The sequence below is a fragment of the Babylonia areolata genome, chromosome 29 (genome assembly GCF_041734735.1).
Source record: "Babylonia areolata isolate BAREFJ2019XMU chromosome 29, ASM4173473v1, whole genome shotgun sequence".
In the NCBI taxonomy this organism is placed as follows: Eukaryota; Metazoa; Mollusca; class Gastropoda; order Neogastropoda; family Buccinidae; genus Babylonia; species Babylonia areolata.
In genome coordinates, this window is record NC_134904.1 from 1541100 (window position 1) to 1562669 (window position 21570).

The window sequence follows — 21570 nt, forward strand, 5'->3', positions numbered from 1 at the left end:
TTTCCCTCTCTGTCTCCCTCCCCCCTCTCTCTTTTACTGTCTCAGCCAAACAAAGGGAGATAACCACCCAAGCCACCAAATAGGCTTCTTTTCTTTTGATACATCGGTGGATTACCTCCCGCAGCTGCTTTCTGTCGCTGGAGAGAAGAATTTTAAAAGCACGCACAGCGGACGCAACAGCAGAGATAACCAGCGTCAAGTCTCAGAGCCAAACAAAACGAAGCCTCTGCATTGCTGCTGCTGCTGATAAACTGGTGATGGTGAGTGATGGCAATGATGTGAGCTGGGGAAGGGAGGTGTGGGAGGGAGGGCAGGGGGCGGGGGGGGGGGGGGGGGGGGACCGGAAGAGGAAGACGATAAAGTTAATCACACCAGCGTCATCACGTGACAACGATGCGTACGTTGATAGCAGCACTGATGATAACGACAAGAATTTATTTTAGTTGGAAGATTCATAACTTGATGACGCCGTCTGACTTGTGATTAAGTTTGCGCGCTTCGCGTCACTTCTTCAAAGTAAGGTTTTGACGGTAAAACTGTAAACAGTGCAACAAGTATTGAAGTAAACAAACTGTAAACACTGCAACAAGTAAACAAACTGTAAACACTACAACAAGTAAATAAACTGTAAATACTGCAACAAGTACACAAACTGTAAACAGTGCAACAAGTACACAAACTGTAAATACTGCAACAAGTACACAAACTGTAAACACTGCAACAAGTAAACAAACTGTAAACACTGCAACAAGTAAATAAACTGTAAATACTGCAACAAGTACACAAACTGTAAACAGTGCAACAAGTATACAGACAGGTAAAACTGTAAACACCGCCTCAAGTATATATAAACAGACAGGTAAAACTGTAAACGCCTCAACAAGTATATATAAAGAGACGGGTAAAACTGTAAACACCTCAATAAGTATATATAAACAGACAGGTAAAACTGTAAGCACCTCAATAAGTATATATAAACGGACAGGAAAAAACTGTAAACACCTCAATAAGTATATATAATCGGACAGGTAAAACTATAATCACCTCAACAAGTATATATAAACAGACAGGTAAAACTGTAAACACTGAAACAAGTAAACTGTAAACACTGCAACAAGTAAACAAACAGGTAACACTGTAAACACTGCAACAGGTAAACAAACAGGTAAAACTGTAAACACTGAAACAAACAAACAAACAGGTAAAACTGTAAACACTGCAACAAGTAAACAAACAGGTAACACAGTAAACACTGCAACAAGTAAACAAACAGGTAAACACTGCAGCGAGTAAACAAACAAACAAACAGGTAAAACTGTAAACACTGCAGCGAGTAAACAAACAAACAAGTAAACTGTAAACACTGCAACAAGTAAACAAACAGGTAACACAGTAAACACTGCAACAAGTAAACAAACAAACAGGTAAAACTGTAAACACTGCAGCGAGTAAACAAACAAACACGTAAAACTGTAAACACTGCAGCGAGTAAACAAACAAACAGGTAAAACTGTAAACACTGCAGCGAGTAAACAAACAAACAAGTAAACTGTAAACACTGCAACAAGTAAACAAACAGGTAACACTGTAAACAGTGCAACAAGTAAACAAACAAACAGGTAAAACTGTAAACAGTGCAACAAGCTAACAAACAAACACGTAAAACTGTAAACACTGCAGCGAGTAAACAAACAGGTAAAACTGTAAACACTGCAGCGAGTAAACAAACAGACAAGTAAACTGTAAACACTGCAACAAGTAAACAAACAGGTAACACTGTAAACACTGCAACAAGTAAACAAACAGGTAACACTGTAAACACTGCAACAAGTAAACAAACAGGTAACACTGTAAACAGTGCAACAAGTAAACAAACAAACAGGTAAAACTGTAAACAGTGCAACAAGCTAACAAACAAACACGTAAAACTGTAAACACTGCAGCGAGTAAACAAACAAACAGGTAAAACTGTAAACACTGCAACAAGTAAACAAACAGGTAACACTGTAAACACTGCAACAGGTAAACAAACAGGTAAAACTGTAAACACTGAAACAAACAAACAGGTAAAACTGTAAACACTGCAACAAGTAAACAAACAGGTAACACAGTAAACACTGCAGCGAGTAAACAAACAGGTAAAACTGTAAACACTGCAGCGAGTAAACAAACAGGTAACACAGTAAACACTGCAACAAGTAAACAAACAAACAGGTAAAACTGTAAACACTGCAACAAGTAAACAAACAGGTAACACAGTAAACACTGCAACAAGTAAACAAACAAACAGGTAAAACTGTAAACACTGCAACAAGTAAACAAACAGGTAAAACTGTAAACACTGTAACAAGTATACAAACAAACAGGTAAAACTGTAAACACTGCAACAAGCTAACAAACAAACGCGTAAAACTGTAAACACTGCAGCGAGTAAACAAACAAACAGGTAAAACTGTAAACACTACAACAAGTAAACAAACAAACAGGTAACACTGTAAACACTGAAACAAGTGAACAAGCAGGTAACACTGTAAACACTGAAAAAACTAAACAAATAGGTAACACTGTAAACACTTAAACAAGCAGGTAACACTGTAAACACTGCAACAAGTAAACAAACGGGTAACACTGTAAACACTGAAACAAGTAAACAAACAGGTAACACTGTAAACACTGAAACAAGTAAACAAACAGGTAACACTGTAAACACTGAAACAAGTAAACAGATTTTGAACACGGCAACAAGAAGCCAAAAATCGGACAGACCGAGTGACAAACGAAATTTAATAGCCGTGCGGTTCCACTTCATGCCTACCATCCCGCGATCATCTCACCCCGCTGTCATCTGACGATCATCTCACACCAATATAATCTCTCTAATATCTCACTCCACTATCATCTCACTATCGTCATCACCCCACTATCATCTCACTATCATCTCGTCTCACAATCGTCTCATTGTCATCTCAGTATCGTCTCATTATCATCTCACTATCATCTCGTCTCACAATCGTCTCATTGTCATCTCAGTATCGTCTCATTATCATCTCACTAACATCTCATCACCTCGCTATCATCTGTCCATCTGTCATCTCACCATCATCATTATCATCTCACTATCATCATTATCATCTCACCATCATCATTATCATCTCACCATCATCATTATCATCTCACTATCATCATTATCATCTCACCATCATCATTATCATCTCACTATCATCTCAACCCGCTATCATCTATCATCTTTTCTTCATCTCACCATCATCATTATCATCTCACCATCATCATTATCATCTCACTATCATCTCAACCCGCCATCATCTATCATCTTTTCTTCATCTCACCATCATCATTATCATCTCACCATCATCATTATCATCTCACCATCATCATTATCATCTCACTATCATCTCAACCCGCTATCATCTATCATCTTTTCTTCATCTCACCATCATCATTATCATCTCACTATCATCATTATCATCTCACCATCATCATTATCATCTCACTATCATCTCAACCCGCTATCATCTATCATCTTTTCTTCATCTCACCATCATCATTATCATCTCACTATCATCATACCATCATCATTATCATCTCACTATCATCTCAACCCGCCATCATCTATCATCTTTTCTTCATCTCACCATCATCATTATCATCTCACCATCATCATTATCATCTCACCATCATCATTATCATCTCACCATCATCTCATCACCTCGCTATCATCTGTCATCTTTTCTTCATCTCACCATCATCATTATCATCTCACTATCATCATTATCATCTCACCATCATCATTATCATCTCACTATCATCTCACCATCATCATTATCATCTCACTATCATCTCAACCCGCCATCATTATCATCTCACTATCATCTCACCATCATCATTATCATCTCACTATCATCTTATCATCATCTCACCCCCGCTGTCGTCAGACCGGAAGAGAGCAACAGAAAATACCGGAACTTCCCAATCCAAGCCTGCCAATTCAGGAAACGCCCTGCTGGTGTTGTCGGAAGACAAGCGGGTTCTTTGTTTGTTTGGTTCAGAAGGAGGACGATATCAATATGGTGGTCTGTGTGTCTGAATGATGAATCTATCAGGAGACAAAATGTGTGTTTGTTTGTTTGGTTCTCTGTCTCTAGGGCAAGGTCTTATCCTGTATGTTCTTCTTTGACTCACTGCTAACCGGCCGAACACTTTTTTTTTCCTTTGTTTTGTTTTGCTTTCAGTTTCAGCCTTATATATATATATATATATATTTCCATCTGTTCGTTGGATGTGTTTGGTTTTTTTTGTTTTTTTTTTTTTTGTTTTGTTTGTTTACTAACCGTGCCATTTTTTTTTCTTGCGATCTTGGTATATTTCTTTTCTCTCTCTCTCTCTCTCTCTCTCTCTCTCTCTCTATCTCTCACTGTTAGATTACCCACTCCCTCTCCCCCCATCCATCTTCCCCTTCCCCGATGTGTGTGTATGTCTATGGCAGAAACACATCAAACCATCTGTATCTGAACCTGTCCTTAGCGCTCTCTCTCTCTCTCTCTCTGTGAAGTCTGAATGGTTTATTGTTCAGGCCTTTCTGTCCGTGACAATAGTGAGGGAGGGGGAGGGGACTTCCGTGTTAACATCCATTATAAAGAACAGCGCCAATATATGAATGGGAACCAAATGAGGAGAGAAAGAGAGAGACAGGGACAGAGAGGGAGACAGGGACAGAGAGAGAGACAGGGACACATAATAATAATAATAATAATGGTACTTATATAGCGCTGAATCTTGTGCATAGACAAATCTAAGCGCTTTCGCACCAGTCATTCTCACGCACGCATTACTCTAAAACTGGAGAAACTAAAGACAAGGAAGAGGCAGCGAAGGGAGGCTATTTTGGGAAGAGGTGGGTTTTAAGGCCAGACTTGAAATAGCTGAGTGTGGAGACTTGACGAAGCGAAAGATGAAGTTCATTCCAATTGCAAGGTCCAAAGACAGAGACACACAGAGAGAGAGAGAGAGAGAGAGAGAGAGAGAGAGAGAGAGAGAGAGAGAGAAGAAGAAGAAGAAGAAGAAAAGACAAAAAGACAGATGGACAGTTGGGGAGTTTAACCATTCGTCATGAACTAAAGAAAGACTGTTGTCTCTTCTGTCCATCTGTCTTCTCTCTCTCTCTCCCAAACACACACACACACACACACACACACACACACACACACACACACACACACACAGACTGTACATTTATCATTCTAGCTGCGTGCTGACCCTTCCTCCCTGCCCCCTCCCCTCCCCATATCCCCACCCCCTCCCGACTTCCGGCTTTTCCAGGACAGAATAATGATGTTGATAGACCACTGGCTCTTCTGTGCGTTCATCTGTCTGTCTGCATGTCTGGCTACTGTAATAGAGAATAAAATTGTACAGTCCTTGCTGTGTGTACACACACACACACACACACACACACACACACACACACAGCAAAGACTGTACAAGTCAGTTAGAACACAATGCAACACAGTTATCAATGAACAGGAAAACAACGAAAACATTTTATACAAAGTCCTGTGCCCGATACATGTAACTTCGAGCTCTCTCTATCTGTCCATCATCTTTACTCTCTCCATCCACGCAACCATCCACCTAATCTGTATCCACATATGTGTGCATAATATCTGGCTGACTGTCTGGCTGTCTGTCTGTAGGCCTACATCTATGCACCTACCTACCTACCTACTTGCCTGCACACATACTCACGTACGCACGTACGTCTGTATCAAATCGTCTGCGAGTTTAACTCTCTGTCTGTCTGTCCGTCTGTTTTTTTCTACTATCCCTCTTTCGCTCCCCTCCGCTTTCCAAGAATGTTGGGTGTGTCATTGTTTAGTCTGCAGAGAATCCCGGCGGGCAAGGAAAGGAGAGGGGAATGTTGATAGGGCTTGTCCATTGTATACAGTTTACAACAAAAAGAATCGCGGGGCCGAATGCCGGAGAGTAGAGAGAGGGCGAGGGAGGTTGAAGTGTGTGTGTGATGTGGGAGGGGGGGGGGGGGGGGAGAGGGCAAGATTTACAGAACTGTTCCTGGAATGTCTGAACTAATGACCCTGCCACTCTACACAGAATACACATGGACAAGAAAAGAGGATTCGCTGCCTCTGAACGAATGACCCTACCTACTGTACCTGTACAACACCTGCGTAGTTAATTACCTTAGTGTGTATACTCCCTTTGGATTACTGACTATACCAGTGCAGCTACCACACTGCCGACCAAAGAGAGTAGACGGTAGACATACTCCCTTTGGCTTTCTGTTTCAGTTTCAGTTACTCAAGGAGGCGTCACTGCGTTCGGACGAATCCATACACGCTACACCACATTGTGCTAGGCAGATGCCTGACGGCGGTACAACCCAACAGTCAGGCCTTGAGTGCATGCATTTGTCTTTGGGTACCTATCAGAGTGGACCTCTTCCACAGAAGTTTTACGCGAGGACAACTTTTGTTGCCATGGGTTCTTTTTCAGTGCGCCAAGTATGTGTTGCACGTGGGACCACTATTTATCGTCTCACCCGGTGTACCTACCTTACTGTGGGTTCCATCTGACCTGCTATACCTGTGTAACTGTCTTAATGTACACCAAGAGAGTAGATACTATACTCTATTTGACCTACTATATCAGTGTACCTACTTTACTGTACCAAAGAGAGTAGACACCCCATCTGATCAACTGTACCTTACTGTGCACCAGAGAGTAGATAGTATACTCCAGTTGACCTACTATATTAGTGTAACTACCTTCGTCTGCACTAAAGAGAGTGGATAGTATACTCCAGTTGACCTACTATATTAGTGTAACTACATTCGTCTGCACTAAAGAGAGTGGATAGTATACTCCAGTTGACCTACTATATCAGTGTAACTACCTTTCTCTGCATTAAAGAGAGTGGATAGTATACTCCAGTTGACCTACTATATCAGTGTAATTACCTTTGTGTACTGTGGATGGTATACTCCATTTGACCTACCGTATCAGTGTACCTACTTTACTGTGTACCAAAGAGAGTAGATGGTAGACATACTCAATTTGACTTACTAAACCAATGCAACTGCCTTATTGTGTACGAAACAGAGTAGATGTGACATACTAAACCAGGGTAACTGCCTTACTGTGCACCAAAGAGAGTAGATTATTAGGCATACCCTGTCTGACTTACTAAACTAGCGTAACTACCTTACTGTGCACCAAAGAGAGTAGATGTTAGGCATACTCCATTTGACTTACTGTACCGGTGTAACTACCTTACTGTGAACCAAAGAGAGTGGATAGTATACTCCATTTGACCTACCATACTGGTGTCAATACCTTATTGCGTACCAAAGGCAGTAGACGTCAGACACAGCACCACCTGACCTTCTGTACCTTACTGTGCACCAGACACAAGATAGTATTCTCCATCTGACTTACTATACCAGTACAGTGTTAACTGCCTTATTGTGTACCAAAGAGAGTAGATGTTAGACACAGTCCCTTTGACTTACTAAACCAGTGTAAATACCTTACTGTGCACCAAAGAGAGTAGATGTTAGACACAGTCCCTTTGACTTATTAAACCAGTGTAAATACCTTACTGTGCACCAAAGAGAGTAGATGTTAGACACAGTCCCTTTGACTTATTAAACCAGTGTAAATACCTTACTGTGCACCAAAGAGAGTGGATGTTAGACACTAGATGTTAGACACAGTCCTTTTGACTTATAAACCAGTGTAAATACCTTGCTGCGCACCAAACAGAGTACACGTTAGACACAGTCCCTTTGACTTACTAAACCAGTGTGAATAACTTACTGTGCACCAAAGAGAGGAGATGTACTTACTCGATTTGACTTACTGTACCGGTGTAGCTACCGTACTGTGAACCAAAGAGAGCAGATGGCGGGCACAGCCCATTTGACTTACTAAACCAGTGTAACTGCCTCGTTGTGTATGGCAGACATAGCCCCTTTGATACTACACCAGTGTATCCACTTTGCAATGTAGCAAAGAGAGTAGATAACAGGCATACTACATGTGACCCGCTGTATCTGCGTAGCTTCCTGTGGATCAGGTACTCGGCTCCTGTGTGCCCTTCTGTGCTGTGTGGGTGGCTAGTATATATAATGGTATGAGTGGAGTGATGGCCTAGAGGTAACGCGTCCGCCTAGGAAGTGAGAGAATCTGAGCGCACTGGTTCGAATCCCACGCACAGTCGCCAGTATTTTCTCCCCCTCCACTAGACCTTGAGTGGTTGTCTGGACGCTAGTCATTCGGATGAGACGATAACCCGAGGTCCCGTGTGCAGCATGCACTTGGCGCACGTAAAAGAACCCACGGCAACTAAGGGGCTGTCCCTGGCGAAATTCTGTAGGAAAAACCACATTCGATAGGAAAACAAAAATTAATTCTTTTGAAAAATGCAAGAGGGAAAAAAATATTTTTAAAAAAAAAAGGGTGGCGCTCTCAGTGTAGCGACACGATCTTCCTAGAGAGAGCAGAGCAGCCAGTATTTCACACAGAGAAATCTGTTGTGACAAAAACAAAAAACAACAACAACAAAACAAACAACAACAACAAAAAGAAAGAAGAAGAAAAATACAACACAGTAATATATCATTGCCGGCCCCCCCTGTAACAGGAAGCCTGCACCGATTGATAGATAACATACACAGACCAGATGCCGTGCGGTGATATAAATATCAAGAGTCGTGGAAGCATAATAGTTTTCGTCCTTTCCGTGTGTATAATACTGTTTGCCATCTGCATCCGGTACTTTTGCTTCGTTTCGTTTTAATTTTCCGCTCCACTGCATGTCAGTTACCACAACAGTGCTTCTTTTTATACACGTCTAAATTTTGAACTGTGGCTGCATTCGTCTTTTTTTCTTCTTTTTTTCTTCTTTTTTTTTGTGTCTTTTTTTCTTCTTCTTTACAAAAAAAAAATTCGTGTAGCGTGCAAGGGTTGGAAGAACTGCTGTACTCAAAAAGTAATATTACTTTGTGGATTTTGTAAAAATTGTGCTTTCATAATATCAGGCTTCTATTTTATGTCGTTCTATTTCGTGACAGTTTTATGTGTTTCTACTCCATCGTATGCGTTTATTCCAAGACAGTATGATAAATACAAAACAACCGAGCAATCATTAGTCAATCAACAACAACTATACAGAACTAATTAAGTCAGTAATAAAAAAAAAATCAACTGACAGATTAAAATTAAAAAAACAAAACAGAGAAAAAAATGTGCAAATCACCCTAGCAGTCAATACGTTAAAAAAAAGGTATTAAGTCGAATGTTGCCCGTGTTGCGAAGACAACCAAAAGAAAGGGAGTGGGGTGGGGGGGGTGGAGGGCAATACACAAATAAACAAACAAATAGTGGAGTGATGGCCTAGAGGTAACGCGTCCGCCTAGGAAGCGAGAAAATCTGAGCGCGCTGGTTCGAATCACGGCTCAGCCGCCGATATTTTCTCCCCCTCTACTAGACCTTGATTGGTGGTCTGGACGCTAGTCATTCGGATGAGACGATAAACCGAGGTCCCGTGTGCAGCATGCACTTAGCGCACGTAAAAGAACCCACGGCAACAAAAGGGTTGTTCCTGGCAAAATTCTGCAGAAAAATCCACTTCGACAGGAAAAACAAATAAAACTACAATAAAAAAAATGGGTGGCGCTGTAGTGTAGCGATGCGCTCTCCCTGGGGAGAGCAGCCCGAATTTCACACAGAGAAATCTGTTCTGATAAAAAGAAATACAAATACAAATACAAAACAATTAAATGAAATCAAATATATTTTGTCCGTTGACTGTGCTGTGCAAAAGTATGCATGAACACAGACACACACACACAGACACACACACTTCATATTCTCTCTCTCTCCCTCACAACACGCTCGCGGGCGCGCATGAGCACATACACATGATAATCTGTGAAGAACATAGATGCAATGTAAGCTGAAAATCATTTATGATGAAAAAAAAATCCAACAAAAAACAGTCTGTACAAACATTGCACACGAGAATCCGATATGCAATTTCAGCCAATCAGATGTGAGCAGTTGCCATGGAAACAACGAGGGATGTGAATTACTATTAGTTTCAGTTCTCGGGAATAAATCTGTATCACTTAGAGAACTGAAGAAATATGTGCATGAGTGGTAGGGGAAAGAGCACACAGACGATCTGATATGAGACGATTCAAATACCTGCAGGTAAACTCTCTCTCTCTCTCTCTCTCTCTCTCTCTCTCTCACACACACACACACACACACACACACACACACACACACTGCCATTCTTAACACAGCTGACACTTCAAAAGTTACCGTCTAAAAACACTTATAGTGAATAGACGTTAAACTGAAGAAAACACACACACACACTGCCATTCAAAGGGGAGTGATATATTACATAGTGCCAGTGACGCACGTTCCATGATAACATTGTTTGTTTCACATGCCTTGTCATTCATCACTTTTCCACATAACCTCCGCCGATGTGCCTTTCGTAGCTCTACACTGTGTGAACTGCTCACACAAAACATCAACCAAAGAACCTTTCAGTAGCTCCAGACTTTGTGAACTGCTCAAAACATCAACCAAATAGCCTTTCCGTAGCTAGGATATTGACTGTCTCCACTGTTCAAAACATCAACCAAAGGGCCTTTCCATAGCTGGGTTATTGACTGTCTCCACAGTTCAAAACAACATCAACCAAAGGGCCTTTCCATAGCTGGGTTATTGACTGTCTCCACTGTTCAAACAACGTCAACCTAAAAGCCTTTTGATATCTAGGCTATAAAGTGTACTATTCAAAACAATATCAACCTAAAAGCATTTTGATAGCTAGGCTATAGACTGTACTGTTCAAAACGTCAACCAACGAGCCTTTTGATAGCTAGGCGATAGACTGTCTCCACTGTTAAAAACAACTCCAAGCAAACAGCCTTTCCGTAGCTAGGCTCTAGACTGAACTGTTCAAAACAACACCAACCAAAGAGCCTTTCTGTGTACTGTTAAAAACTGTCTCAGCTGATCCTTTTTGCAGGTAAAGACTATCCCAATTGATCCTTTCTGCAGGTAAAGACTATCCCAATTGATCCTTTCTGCAGGTAAAGACTATCCCAATTGATCCTTTCTGCAGGTAAAGACTATCCCAATTGATCCTTTCTGCAGGTAAAGACTGTTTCAATTGAGAAAGACACTAGGAGGAGGCGGTTGAGGAGGGAGAAAGATGGGAGGGGGGGGGGACTAGGGGGGGGGGGGGACAGACGCTGACAGACGTGGGTGCACTGACATGTTCACAGAACAAGGGGCACCACAAACACAGCACAGCGGGGAGAAGAGCGAAGTGAGGAATGCTTGCAGGAAGATGCCAGGTCAGCGCCCTCCGTACACACACAGACAGCAGTAAAGTGAAGAAGCAGAAGAAAGAAGAAGAACAACAACAAGGAAGAACAACAACAACAACGAGCAAGAAGAAGAGGAGGAGGGGGAGGGGGAAGAGGAGGGAGAAGAGAAGGACTGAGGAAGAAGAAGAGGAGGAGGAGAAGGAGGAGAAGGAAGAAGGAGGAGGAGGAAGAAGAGGAGAAGGAGAAGGAAGAAGGAGGAGGAGGAAGAAGAACAGGAGGAGGAGGAGGAGGATGAAGAAGAGAGGAAGAGAAGGAGGAAGAAGAGGAGGAGGAAGAAGGAGGAGGAGGAAGGAGGAGGAGGAAGAAGAGGAGGAGGAAGAAGAGAAGGAGGAAGAAGAGGAGGAGGAAGAGGAGGAGGAGGAGGAAGAAGAAGAAGAGGAGGGGGAGGAGGAAGAGGAGGGAGAAGAGAAGGACTGAGGAAGAAGAAGAAGAGGAGGAGGAGGAGGAAGAAGAACAGGAGGAGGAGGAGGATGAAGAAGAGAGGAAGAGAAGGAGGAAGAAGAGGAGGAGGAAGAAGGAAGAAGGAGGAGGAGGAGGAAGAAGAACAGGAGGAGGAGGAGGATGAAGAAGAGAGGAAGAGAAGGAGGAAGAAGAGGAGGAGGAAGGAGGAGGAGGAGGAAGAAGAGGAGGAGGAAGAAGAGGAGGAGGAGGAGGAGGAAGAAGAGAAGGAGGAGGAGGAAGAGGAGGAGGAGAAGGAAGAGGAAGAAGAGGAGGAGGAGGAAGAAGAAGAAAGCCACAACCATTGACGTGCTTATACATCGTGGTGGCCTCAACAGCCCAGCAACACATAACCTGCAATGACATCAGAGATCAAGGGTTTTTGTTTGTTTGTTTTGTTTGTTAACAGTTCAACAACCACCACATGCTTCACAAAATCCGAGCTGCTGACCATCTAGCCCCCTCCTGCGGTGTTTCTCTTTGATGTTGCAGTCAGGTAGAAATCTGCAGCCACGTGGAATATGTAACTGCCTGTATGTTTCAGTCAGTCAGAAATCTGAAGCCAGGTGGAATACAAAACTGCATGTCAGTCTGCATGTTTCAGTCAGTCAGAAATCTGAAGCCAGGTGGAAAACGTAACTGACGCACACACCCAACACCCACACCCATCCATTCACACGCCCGCAGACACATACACACATACACATACAGGCACACAGACAGAAACACTCACACTCACACACACACACACACACGTACGCGCGCGCGCACACACACGCACACACACACACACACACGCACGCACGCACGCACGCGCGCGCGCCCACACAAACAGCTTGGAGAATGGGAACTAATGACGCATTAATTCTGAATGCCGCATGCACGACGTTTATTCCACGAACGCTGTTCTGCGTTCACCGATACAACACAAATGGGCAGCGAACCCCGACAAGGATATATCTTTCGTGTGGTGTCACTTCCTCAGAAATTGGCTTTGGTTTGCACCCCCACACCCACCCCCTCCCTTCTCCACCCTTCCAACACAGACACGCAGTCGCCCCAACAACCCCCCTTATCTCTCTATCTCTCTCTCGGTCGCCTTTTTGTTGTTGTTGTTGTTTTTTTGTTTGCTTTTTTTTCCGTTTCCCCTGGTGCGATACTGTTGTGGGAATGCAGAGATATCGGGTTACTTATTATATCTGACTCGGACACGCCATTATGACCAGACATGGAGAGACAGACAGACAGACAGAGAGGCAGATATAAACTGATAAAAGACAAGAGTCAGTCAGACAGACAGACGGAAAGAAGGACAGACAAACAGTGAGAGACACGGGCAGACAGACAGACAGAAACAGAGACAGACATACAGAAAGAGAGAGTGAGAGCGACAGGCAGAGACAGACAGAAAGAGAGACAGAGACAGACAGAGACAGACAGAAACAGAGTGAGAGCGACAGGCAGAGACAGACAGAAAGAGAGAGTGAGAGCGACAGGCAGAGACAGACAGAAAGAGAGACAGAGACAGACAGACAGAAAGAGAGAGTGAGAGCGACAGAGACAGAGAGAGACAGACAGAAAGAGAGAGAGAGGCAGACAGACAGACAGACAGATACAGGCGTGCAGAAAAAGACAGAGAGGGAGGAAGAGAGAGAGATGGGGGGTACAGACAGACAGACAAAGATACGGTGACCGAGAAATAGACGGATATAGACAGAGACAGACAGATTGACAGTGAGAAAGGGCAGAAAGGGCTGAAAGGGAGAGAGAGACAGACAGACAGACATGCACACTGACAGATGCATGGACATGCAGACCAGAAGGGAGACAGGGACATAGACACGCACACACACATGCACGAACGCACGCACGCACACACACACACACAGAACCGGGGAGACAGTGGCCTAAAACAAAATGTCACGTCCCGGACACTGTGGGGAGAGGATGGGGCGTGGGGGGTGGGGGGTGGGGGTGAGGTAGTGGGAGCAGGGGGGGAGGGGGAGTATAAGGGGGAAGAGGTGGCAGGGGAAGGGGGGAGGGATGGGGGTCACTGAGCTGAAGAGCCCGATGATGGGGGTAGTGGGAGCAGGGGGGAGGGGGGGGGGACGGGGAAGTATGAGGGCGGGAAGAGGGATGGGTGCGAGTGGGGAGGAGGTGGCAGGGAGAGGGGGTGGGAGGAGAGGGGGAGGGAGGAGAGGTGGGAGGAGGTGGCAGGGAGGAGGGGGTCGGAGGAGAGGTGGAAGGTGGCAGGGAGGAGGGGGTGGGAGGAGAGGGGGAGGGGGAGGGAGGAGGTGGCAGGGAGAGGGGGTGGGAGGAGAGGGGGAGGGGGAGGGAGGAGGTGGCAGGGAGGAGGGGGTGGGAGGAGAGGGGAGAGGGGGAGGGAGGAGGGGGAGGGAGGAGGTGGCAGGGAGAGGGGGTGGGAGGAGAGGGGAGAGGGGGAGGGAGGAGGGGGAGGGAGGAGGTGGCAGGGAGGAGGGGGTGGGAGGAGAGGGGGGAGGGGGAGGGAGGAGATGGGGGAGGAGGGGGAAGGGGGTGGGAGGAGAGGTGGGGGAAGGCGGCAGGGAGGAGGGGGGAAATGTCAGTGTCCGTATTGGTTTACCACATGCATATGTCACCAAGCGTGGGTCACTTACTTACACTGACGCACACACACACACACACACAAACGCACGCTCGCACACGCACACACATGCGCACACACACACACACATACACGCGCGTGCGCGCAAATATGCATTCAGGCACGCGCGAACGCACACACTCGGCAAACCTGCCCTACAGGAAGTGGGCAAAGGAACGTGAATTATGCAGAAATAAGTCAATTAATTCATACATAACTATAAAGTAAATTAAAAAATAAACAAATGCATAAACTGTGAAATAAGTCAGTGAACAGCATTGCCATCTGGAGCAAAGTGTGTGTGTGTGTGTGTGTGTGTGTGTGTGTGTGTGTGTGTGTCCTCTCTCTCTATCTGAACGCTTATTTTTGTATCCCTAAAAAGTAAAGAACAAACACTTCCATAAAATGGAATGAAACCCTTGCTTCATATACAAATACTTTCGTTTAATTCTGGACAACAAATAATCGCTGAATGAAAATTCATTTGCCCTTGTGAAAAAAAAAAGACAAAAAAGAGCGAGAGAAAAAAAAGGGAAAAGGATTGTACTGTCTTAGGAAACGAAGGTCTTTCAACGGATGCAACCCAAATGCTATAAATGTTTTTACTGCTGTGGACAGTGTTTTGTATAATGGTTTATGGTTTTGTGCTCTGTGGCGGGAATGTGACCAAACAAGACACAGACCCAGTTGACAAGATCCAGCGATGAGAAGCAGCCAAGACAAAATGTTGGTAATGTCCTATTTTAGGCGTCCTAAATTATTGCACCTATTGGTTACATTAATTTTCATGGTTTCTGGGACAAAAAACGGGAGAGGGGGGGGGGAGCAAAATGGTGGCACGTTAGTTTCGTGACTGAATAATCATCAAAATGAAGTAGAATAACGTTCAAAATAAAAGAGTCAAAATCTCACTGAAAATGGGTCACAACATCCACTGACGGTAACACCGTTTCATACATGCACAAAACTTGCCGGTAAAATAGGCCAGTTCCTGAATTCAGGATGCTAAAACAGGACTTCAGTACCGATTGCATGTAGCGGGAAAATACAAACTTGACATACGAGACTCACCCCCTTTTCTTTGTCCGGGTTTAAACAGCAAACGGGTGGACACAAGTGACCAGTTCAGAGCCACCCCGTTTTTGCGGGGGAAGGAAAAGACGTTAAAAGTGTTCTTTTTTCTCACCCAGCTGCTGTCAGAACAGACGACCTTGATAGGAAGCACACACACAAATACACTCAACTGCTACTGATCCATTGATGGCAGACGAGGGAGGCCACGTTTTATGTGTGAAGCTTTGCGCGCGTGCAGTCAGGCTCGCGTGCGATAGGGACTGCGTGGCAATACGACAGGGGCGTGAAGTCAGATTTTTTTTAAATAATGTTTTTTCTTATTGTTCCGTTCCTGTTCTCGTGTGATTTAAAACAGACAACACATTTCGATCTAGTCATTGACATCGAGCCAAAATGACGTCTTTTTATTTATTTATTTTTTAAAACGAGACATGCATACAGTGCGATTGAGCTAAATTCATACAGATCATTACGTCAAACTCGGTTTTTCTTCCGATACCTGTGTTTGCTTCGCATCCCCTCTGTCAGAACAGAGTCCTTCGGTCAGCGTTCTTTCTCTTTTCATGGCCTACAGCTGTCTGGAACCACGAGTTCGTTCCCTCGGCAAATAAAAGCGGTAAGTCGTCTTCATCCACTTCATTCCCAGAAATAACACGCTTCTTTAACTTATGTGGAGCCACCACGTGGGCCGTTAAATTTGCTCTTGTTGTGTACATCTCCTCACTGTGTGTGTGTGTGTGTGTGTGTGTGTGTGTGTGTGTGTGTGTGTGCGAGAGAGAGAGAGAGAGAGAGGGAGAGAGAGAGAGAGAGAATGTGTGTGTGTATGCATACGTGTATATGTATGTGTGTGTGTGTGTGCGTGTGTGTTTGTGTGTGTGTGTGTCTGTGTCTGTGTCTCTGTGTGTGTGTCTGTGTGTGTGTGTCTGTGTGTGTGTCTGTGTCTGTGTGTGTGTGAGTGTGCGCACACGTGAGTATGTGTGTGTCAGTGTGTGTGTGCATACGTGTATACTAGTGTATGTGTGTGTGTGAGTGCGTGTGCGTGTGTGTGTGTCTGTGTCTGTGTCTATGTGTGTGTCAGTGTGCGTGTATGTGAGAGAGAGAGAGAGAGTGTGTGTGTGTGTGTGTGTGTGTGTGTGTTTATGAGCGGGTGGTTGTGTATGCATGAGAGTGAGTGTGTCAGTGTGTGTGTTTGTGTGTGTGTGTGCGTGCTGCGTGCGTGTGTGTGCGTGCGTGTGTGTGAGCGCCAATGTGTGTGTGTCAGTGTCTATGTGAGTGTCAGTGTCTATGTGTGTACCAGTGTGTATATATATACGTGTGCATACGTGTACGTGTGTGTGTGTGTGTGTGTGTGTGTGTCAGTGTGGGTGCGTGTGTGTGTGTGTCAGTGTGGGTGCGTGTGTGTGTGTGCGTGTGCCTCTGTGTGTGTGCGTGTGCGCGCGCGCGCGAGCGTGTGTGTGTGCCGTGTGCGCGTGCATACAGTGTGTGAGTGCGTGTACTGACTGGATGGGTTCGTGTGAGTCTTGGGAGTAGGTCGGAATGGCATGGCAGCCGTGCACTGAAGAGACAGATGGAATGAAAAGTATGTCAAGAGGGGGTGGCAGGAAGAGACTGAAAAGAGGTGTCGGGAATGTGGGGGAGGGGGAGGGGGGTGGAGTGTGTGTGTGTGTGTGTGTGTGTGTGTGTGTGTGTGTGTGTGTTGTGAGCGTGTCAGTTTCCCTTGTCAGTCGTCATTCACTGATTCAGTGCATCAAACTAACCAACCACTTATGGTGTTCAGCTCAGATAAGTCTTTTTTAAAACACCGACGACTGCTGCACCTGACCACAGACGGTATTCTTCGCTGCAGAAAAAAATAAATTAATATATATATATATATATATATATATATATATATATATATATATATATATATATATCTGTGTGTGCAAGTTGATAGCTTTTCCCACACGTACATTTCGTTGCTAGAATGGAAACGGAAGCCATACTTCGCATTTTGGGGATTTGACTCACAACCCACAGACCTGGAGGGATCTGACAAACAGTTCGGCTGTGCGGCACCACAATCACTCTTTCAGAATTTAGATGGAAGGAGAAGAAGGTGGAGGAGGGGGAGAAGACAAAGAAGGAGAAGGAGGAGGAGGAGAAGAAGATGATGATGATGACTGTGAAGAAGAAGAAGAAGAACGAGGAGGAGGAGGAGGAGGGAGAAGAAGAAGAAGGATGATGATGAGGAGGAGGAGGAGGAGGAGGAGAAGAAGAAGTTGAGGAGAAGGAGAAAAAGAAGAAGAAGAAGAAGAAGATGATGATGATGATGATGATGATGATGGAGGAGAGGAGGAGGAGGAGAAGCAGAAGAAGAAGAAGTTGAGGAAGAAGAAGAAGAAAAAAGAAGTTGAGAAAGAAGAAGGAGGAGGAGGAGAAGAAGAAGATGATAATGATGATGATGATGATTGTGAAGAAGAAGAAGAAGATGATGGTGACGATGATGATTGTGAAGAAGGAGGAGGAGTTGGAGGACAACCATTAGTGGGCCAGAACCGTTCACCGATTTCCCTCCTAACCACACAGACTGACACAGCAGCATGTAATGGGGGAAACGGTATGCATCAGTACTCCCTTTGTATTGCGTCCAGCTCCACAGAGTCTGCCAAGTTACACCCCAACCAACACCCACCAGCCCCCCACTCACACACACACCACCCTCCTTCTTCTGCTCTGTCTTTTCCTCCTCCCTCCGCTCCCCCACCTCCCACGCCGCCACCCCCCATGCCCGCAATACCCCCCGCACCCCCCTACCCCCCCCCCCCCCCCCCCACCCTCCCGCACGTGACAGTGGCAGTTGGGGGCAGCGTGGCCAACCCGTGCATGGTGTAAATAATCTCAGTCAGCCAACCCGAGGAATGTGAGGAAAAAAGAAAAGAAAAAAAAAGTAGTTCGTCAAATACAGTCAGGAGAAAGACAACAGCGGTTGTGAGAGTGACGTCAGCTGTCCAGGAGACAGACACAGGAGTTGTGAGAGTGACGTCAGCTGTCCAGGAGACAGACACACAACAGGAGTTGTGACAGTGACGTCAGCTGTCCAGGAGACAGACACACAACAGGAGTTGTGAGAGTGACGTCAGCTGTCCAGGAGACAGACACAGGAGTTGAGAGAGTGACGTCAGCTGTCCAGGAGACAGACACAGGAGTTGTGACAGTGACGTCAGCTGTCCAGGAGACAGACACAGGAGTTGTGAGAGTGACGTCAGCTGTCCAGGAGACAGACACAGGAGTTGAGAGAGTGACGTCAGCTGTCCAGGAGACAGACACAGGAGTTGTGAGAGTGACGTCAGCTGCCCAGGAGACAGACACACAACAGGAGTTGTGACAGTGACGTCAGCTGTCCTGGAGACAGACACAGGAGTTGTGACAGTGACGTCAGCTGTCCAGGAGACAGACACACATCAGGAGTTGTGACAGTGACGTCAGCTGTCCAGGAGACAGACACACAACAGGAGTTGTGAGAGTGACGTCAGCTGTCCAGGAGACAGACACACAACAGGAGTTGTGAGAGTGACGTCAGCTGTCCAGGAGACAGACACACAACAGGAGTTGTGACAGTGACGTCAGCTGTCCAGGAGACAGACACACAACAGGAGTTGTGAGAGTGACGTCAGCTGTCCAGGAGACAGACACACAACAGGAGTTGTGAGAGTGACGTCAGCTGTCCTGGAGACAGACACACATCAGGAGTTGTGACAGTGACGTCAGCTGTCCAGGAGACAGACACACAACAGGAGTTGTGAGAGTGACGTCAGCTGTCCAGGAGACAGACACACAACAGGAGTTGTGAGAGTGACGTCAGCTGTCCAGGAGACAGACACACACAGGAGTTGTGAGAGTGACGTCAGCTGTCCAGGAGACAGACACACAACAGGAGTTGTGACAGTGACGTCAGCGGTCCTGGAGACAGAAACAACAGGAATTGAGAGAGTGACGTCAGCTGTCATCGTACTTGGCTGTTCTCGTGGAATAATTGGCTTGTGATGGGCAAGCTCGGCTGTGTGTGTTTGTATTGTTCTGCATTGTTTGGCATCACTGTCAGTCATAACATATCTGTGTGTGTGTGTGTGTGTGTGTGTGTGTGTGTGTGTGTGCGTTTTATGTGCGTGCGTGCGTGTGTGTGTGTGTGTGCGTTTTATGTGCGTGCGTGTGTGTGTGTTTGTGTGTGTGTGTGTGTGTGTGTGTGTGTGTGTGTGTGTGTGTGTGACCAGAGGCGCGAGGCTGGAGATGTGAAAGGCAAGTCGGCGTGACCTTGCTGCTACCTCTGTGTCAACCATCGATGTGGTGCACGTCCGTCAGTGTCCGCTTTGACCATGCCGCGTTCAAGGCACGTACACGCTCTCGCTCACACTGACATACGCACGGCACGTAGAGAGAGAGCGAGACAGAGATAGACAGGGACACACACAGAGACGGCTAGAGAGAGAGACAGAGACAGGCAGACACCAGAGCGGTTAATATAATACGCGCATACATACACAGATGCACAGACACAAAACATGAACGTGCGCCCGCATAATCTCTCTCTCTCTCTCTCTCTCTCTCTCTCTCACACTCACTCTCACACACACACACACACACACACACACACATACACGCACGTACGCACGCACGCACACACACACACACACACATGCACGTATACACATGCGTGTGCGCGCGCTCGCAAGCATACACAGACACAACACAACACAACACGACACAACACACAACACAACACACCACACCACGATAATACACGATCGTCCAAGATATGAAACGTGTACATACCTTATGTTCTGTCCAGAGAAACGAAGTGCACTACTGACGTTGAGTCAGACAGGACACACCAACTGGTTGCACTCCAGTCCCGCTGAGGACTGTTCTCTTATCAGCTGAGAGGACAAGAGTGGTCACACTTCAGGACTGTTGCTATCAACTGAGCTGGGGCGGAGAGACGCTAAGGACTGTTGCTATCAACTGAGCTGGGGCGGAGAGACGCTAAGGACTGTTGCTATCAACTGAGCCGTGGGTCGGAGAGACGCTAAGGACTGTTGCTATCAACTGAGCCGTGGGTCGGAGAGACGCTAAGGACTGTTGCTATCAACTGAGATGGGGCGGAGAAATGCTCAAGACTGTTGCTATCAACTGAGATGGGGCGGAGAGACGCTAAGGACTGTTGCTATCAACTGAGCCGTGGGTCGGAGAGACGCTAAGGACTGTTGCTATCAACTGAGCTGGGGCGGAGAGACGCTAAGGACTGTTGCTATCAACTGAGATGGGGCGGAGAGACGCTAAGGACTGTTGCTATCAACTGAGATGGGGCGGAGAGACGCTAAGGACTGTTGCTATCAACTGAGATGGGGCGGAGAGATGCACAGGTCTGTTGCTATCAACTGAGATGGGGTGGAGAAATGCTCAAGACTGTTGCTATCAACTGAGCTGGGGCGGAGAGACGCTAAGGACTGTTGCTATCAACTGAGATGGGGCGGAGAGACGCTAAGGACTGTTGCTATCAACTGAGCTGGGGCGGAGAGACGCTAAGGACTGTTGCTATCAACTGAGATGGGGCGGAGAGACGCTAAGGACTGTTGCTATCAACTGAGCTGGGGCGGAGAGATGTTCAAGACTGTTGCTATCAACTGAGATGGGGCGGAGAGACGCTAAGGACTGTTGCTATCAACTGAGATGGGGCGGAGAGATGTTCAAGACTGTTGCTATCAACTGAGATGGGGCGGAGAGACGCTAAGGACTGTTGCTATCAACTGAGATGGGGCGGAGAGACGCTAAGGACTGTTGCTATCAACTGAGATGGGGCGGAGAGACGCTAAGGACTGTTGCTATCAACTGAGATGGGGCGGAGAGACGCTAAGGACTGTTGCTATCAACTGAGATGGGGCAGAGAGACGCTAAGGACTGTTGCTATCAACTGAGCTGGGGCGGAGAAATGCTCAAGACTGTTGCTAT

The 21570-nt window shown here is 45.9% G+C and overlaps 1 protein-coding gene across 2 annotated transcripts in view; it reads right to left on the minus strand.

The window, feature by feature from the left end:
* The window catches only part of LOC143274827 (sigma intracellular receptor 2-like), a 42768-nt gene extending 22128 nt beyond the window's left edge, over positions 1 to 20640 (minus strand). The window contains exon 1 of one of the 2 annotated variants that reach the window (XM_076578768.1): positions 20395 to 20640. The gene's annotated coding sequence lies outside the window, so the exon portion shown is untranslated. Of the gene's footprint in view, positions 1 to 15579; positions 15766 to 20394 lie in introns of those variants that run through there. The other variant, XM_076578767.1, reaches the window with a different exon arrangement.
* Positions 20641 to 21570: the final 930 nt, after the last annotated feature.